The sequence below is a fragment of the Microtus ochrogaster genome, unplaced genomic scaffold (assembly GCF_000317375.1).
Source record: "Microtus ochrogaster isolate Prairie Vole_2 unplaced genomic scaffold, MicOch1.0 UNK11, whole genome shotgun sequence".
In the NCBI taxonomy this organism is placed as follows: domain Eukaryota; kingdom Metazoa; phylum Chordata; class Mammalia; order Rodentia; family Cricetidae; genus Microtus; species Microtus ochrogaster.
In genome coordinates, this window is record NW_004949109.1 from 1,961,557 (window position 1) to 1,966,984 (window position 5,428).

Here is a 5,428-nt window from a genome sequence, read left to right on the forward strand (position 1 = left end):
GCCATTGTTCTTGAGTTCTCAGTAGTCCTCATTGTGTGCTATGTTCAGCGAGTCCGGTTTTATCCCAGGCTTTTTCAGACCCAGGCCAGCTGGTCTTGGTGAGTTCCTGATAGAACATCCCCATTGTCTCAGTGTGTGGGTGCACTCCTCGCGGTCCTAAGTTCCTTGCTCGTGCTTTCTCTCCTTCAAAGCCTCCTAGATAGAGAGAAAGTTTGGAGGCTTGAAAAAGAAGAACCTATGAGGAATTAAAACTAGGGCAGGAGAATTGGAATAAAAGCAGAACAATAACGAGACTGATTCAGAAAAGCACAGAGTGAAACTGTGAGAGTTCATCTTCAGATACTCTAAGAAAAAGTTCCTTTTGCTTGTGGTAGCATCCAGTCTGAATCCTGAAGAGGGCCTGGGGGGGGACCCCAAGGGACTTTGTTAACTATCACTTTCCAGTTCTTTGTCTTTATAACATGTAGCCTGGGGCAAACAAGCCATTCTGCTAACTATATAGCTTCCTGAGGGATCTATAACACAGAAGAACCCAATTCATATGGAGGCTGTTCTACAAACTACCCTTCATTGGTTCAAGGAAGTTCAAGCGTCCATCTTATTGCCTTCATGTGAAGACAGGTCAGAATTCCCTAGAAAAACACTGATTGTGTAGCTTACTAGACTCTCCTCCCAGCCTTCTATCTATAATATCACAGGAATGTTGTTGGCTGGATAGAACTAATTCTGGGTCCTCCTAAGAAGACTTTTGAATAGAAAGAAAGTTTCTCATGATGGCAATCTTCTTCACTATAGAAATCACATTCTTTGTGTATTTGGCCTCTATTTTAACCTTAGCCACACTGCAGGAACACAAAATAATGCCCCTTTAAACTCATTTCTTTTTATTTAAGTTTTTGAGATTATTTGAGAATTCCATATGTGAGCACCATATATCATTTCCACTCTTCCCCCTCCCCCCTCTAGCTCCTCCTATGCCTTGCTCACTCCCTTTAAAGTTCATGACTTGTATTCCACCCTATTCTCCTTATAATCTACTGACCCTACTTAGTGCAGCCCTTATGTAAGTGTTTAGGCCTGACTACCTGACTACTTTGGATTAGATAACCTATCAGGAGGCTCATCCCTGAATAATACTGGGTCTCCCTTTCTCTGTAGCCATTGATTGCCCATAGATCTTCATTACAAGGTGGGGCTTTGTTTCCCCAGCCACACTGTCAAGTGGTATTGCCATTGTGTTGGGCTTACTTAATCAGCTTTCTTATTAACGTTTCATGGGTGCAGCATTTTGGTCCTGCACCATGTTCCCTGAGTTTTATGTGTACAGATTGCATCGTCTGTAAGCTATACTTATCTGTGGGTATAAGGATTTAGAATATAGTTAAGAATTATATTGTTTAGGGAAATGACAGTAGTGTGTACATCCATGGTTCTCATCTAGTGCTTATGATCCCTCCAACCATGGGTAGCTATCTGGGTTCATGGTTACAGGTATAAACTCCCTCCTACTAAGTGAGTCCTTAGTTAAATTAAATGGCTGTTAGATGCCCCAAACGTATAAATGTCTATAGTGTCTTATTTATATCTTGCCGTGCTGGTTGTTGTTGTAGTTCATAGACTTCACTATAAGGTAGGAGTATCTATCGATTATTTTCCTCCCTTGGCAACTTGTGTAGAACCCTCAGATACTCTGAGAGCTATTTCCTGTAGGGTAGGCTTTCTCCTCAGGTCAGGTCCAGCTCTATTCCTCCAAGTCCTCTGTCTAAAGTACCATCAGCAATGCAGTCTTTTCTTTGAGTTCTGGGAGGCCACCAAAGGCAATAGCAATAGTCTATATTGTTTTGGGAGTCTCTTGGGCATAACTGACCAATAACTTGAAGGAATATTCTCCATGCCTGTCACTGTAGTCTTCATAGATATATTATGGCTCTTAGGAGCAACATTATCATCCCACTTAGCACAACTCCATTTAAACCGTATGTGTTATTATATCATATATTAATGAAGCTTATAAAATAATGTTTTCCTGTGACTTTTACAAACAGTCTTAAGGTTATTTATCTCTCTTTCCTCCCTCTTCCTCTGTATTGCTCTCTTTTCCTCCTCTCCAGTTAATGTGGCCTGCGTAGGGTTTCCCACTTCCCTGTCATAATGAGCTTTATCCTATGCTCCTCTCTAGAGCTCCCTTCATTCCCTCACCAAATGGTCCCTTTCCACTTTCCTGGCTTCCGTGGCTACTGGAGGTCATATACTCCCCCGAAAGAGTCAGAGCTGCTATGCCCAGATGAGAGACTATGTAGCCTTTGTCTCTCTCAGTGCAGATTAACTCACTCAATATATTAAAATGAAATCACAAAATTCCAGGTAGATAGAAGAAAGTGCCTTTTTATAGGCTCTCATAATTCAAACCGGGATTAACTTAAATTCTTCCAAAATGTAAAAAGCTAAAGCAGATCAGCCACTGTGGGCTGGAAGGAGGGTAGACAGAGTGTTAAGAGGCCCCATGAAGATCATCACCCCTCTCTCCCTTTCTAAACACACTCCCCACAACAGTGGAACTTAAGATGTTCTTTCGAAGTCAGAGCGGGAGGGGTGAGCCCAGCCTGTCTCTTAAATCCACTTTACTGTAGGCTTTTGATCAGTATAAGGTACACTAGGGTGTTGAGATCAGGGAACTGTGATAGAGTCAAAGGGGTGAGGAACAGGAGGGAGGTGGGAACAATCCAAAGACAATCAAGTTGTCACTCAGATGGGTCTGCAGGAGAAACAATGCCCCACTGCAGAAAGAGCTGGTGAGTCCTGGTGACCAAGCATATTAGGAAACTGAAGTAAAGTGACCATTTAAAATTTTAATGAGAATGAGCTGAATTTCCTCAGACTGGAGGAGCTGTCACTTTTGTTTGTGTTATTTTCCTTCCAATTTGCGACATCTTGAACGACGACTAGTTGCTGTTTTCTGATAGAATATTTCTTTCTCACAAAAAGCCCCTTCCATGGAAATCAGTGAATAATCCCCAAGTGCTCTCAACGGGAAAGGGGGTGGTGAGGGGGACGGGAAAGTAATTGCACGCCTGGCCTCACACCTGCCTCCTGAAAATCATTAGCAGCTCGCGCTACCCTGCCATCCTCTTTGAGGGTATTGGAAACAATTGCACAATTGTTCTGCCTGGCCCTGTCGTCTATGATGCCGGCACTGAAGTAGTGGCCCAGACACTGGAAGGGTTTGAGATGCGCAGCCTGTTCTCAGGCAGACACAGACGAGGTCTCGGCATGCCATTCATTCTGAGTTCTCGTCACTTCTCCAAAGTGAAACACCTGTTTTTAGCTTCACAGGGCCAGACCATCACAAACTATCAAATTAATTAACACTCGAAGGAAAAAGAACTCTGAAAACTGATTGTACTTTTAAAGTAATTTCACAAACAGAAGTTTTTCATAGAAACCAACGTGGGTGCTATAATTTAGCTTGAAGAAATACTTCATTTTTTTTAGAGCGAAATGACAAATACCAACGGGGAGGTTGAGCCCTCACAAAGAAGAGGTACATTTCCCTTTCCATATCCAGCTCTACTAACTTCCTCAGATACTGTGTGTGGATCCCATTTCCAACTCAGTAGGCCTACGGTTGTTAGCCATGGTTGTTGAATAGAGGGAGCTCTAGACTCACCAAGGAGACAAACCACTGGGTGTAATGTGAGGGAGTTTCTAGAATGAGTTAACCGCCATGGAACGGCTCACCATACATGCATGCAGTACCATTGCATGGGCCTAGAGTGAATGAAAGTGAGAATCCAAGTGGAGGCCCAACATTCGCTCCTCTCTGCTTCCTGAATGTGACAATCATGTGACCAGCTCCCTCACACTCCTCCTGTCATGCTTTCTCCACACTGCTGGATTGTACTAAAACTCTAATGCAAACAAACAAACAAACAAACCAACCTCAGTTGCCCTTCCAGGTATTTTTGTCATAAGAAGGAAGAAAGGAACCAGGGCAGGGTACTGCTGCTTAGGGAGGCTTTGGCGGTTCCGCCACAGTGTACTTCATCAAGCTCACTCCATCCATGGTACTCCTCCAGCCTGCATGGAAGCTGCCCAGATATGGGAGTTGATTCCCTGCTCCCATCACAGACATGCCCTTCCAGGTTCAGGTCTTTGTGAACAGTAGTTTACAGATGAGGACAGGGTGATAATCACTATTACTACCCACAATGCTGTGTGCTTTAAAATGCCACCTGGAAAAAAAACATAGATACTGATTTAAGCACCAATTTTATAGTGTGAAATTAAGGCTTAGAGAAATTGACTAAAAACTGCCTCTCTCTTTATCTCAGAAGTTCCATCATAACAAAATTCGTTCAAAGGTCATATGGTGAGCCACACCAAGAATCCCAGAGAAAAATATCTGAGAAGAGAGACCAGATTATTCATATCAAGGGTTCAAGTAAATCTGGTTAATACGTCAGAATGTAATTCAAAACATAATGTCCCGGGTGCAGATAGGGATAAAGAATAAGCAGTTGGTATCTTCAGATCCCTGGTAATATTCATTTTAGCTACAGGGAAAATTAGCCTGTAATAAAGAGAATCAGATACAGTACCCTAGGACACTGTAGTCATGAAAAAATCAGTGGCTAGAAGTGTTTTAAAAAGGGCCAGGGAGATACCTACCACGCCAGGAGAAAGGGGGAGCTGAGATGGGCTTGGAACACTCACTGTGATTCCCACAAAGGAACAAGAAAGCAACAGGACATCCTGACGCAAGTTCCTCTGTGCAGCTGAATGAGACACTGACCTTGGTCCTCTTCATTTCAGAAGGATGCTTCCTTTCCCTGGTGCTCTCTCTAATTGGTCTTATATTCAGTCTTAACAATGCTGTCGGTTCTACCTGGCTTGAACTTTATTAACCTTTTTACTGAAACAGAAATTGGGCAGTTTTTCTTTCTTCCTTTCTTTTTCCTTTTTTTTTTTTGTGCATTTCACTGTTCACAGAATCCTTGAGCCTCGTGTTGATCATCAGTGTGAGTGATGAGAATGAGGTTTCTCAAGAAAACACCATTGTCAACTCCAGCTGGGCTTCTTGAGGATGGCTGTTTGTCTAATCCTTTTCCTTTCACTTAAGTACAGTGTATGGGTTAGTCATTCTATGATATTCTCCACCATATGTATGTATGATGTATGATGTATTTCAATGATTTCCCCCGCCATTTTATCCTAACCAAATACAATTTTAGAACTATTCTGTCTCCGAAATTCTTTTCGTCATGGTCTCTGCTGTGTAGTAAGTGCCCGGGCATCGTTAACCTCACTCTTACCTTTGGCTTTCCCTCCGGCACTTTATGGATGAAGGGTCTGTAGTGCAGGGTTAAGACATCTTAACACAGATCTGAGGTGACAACATAGTCAGTTAAGTGTTTTGCCGTATCAACTT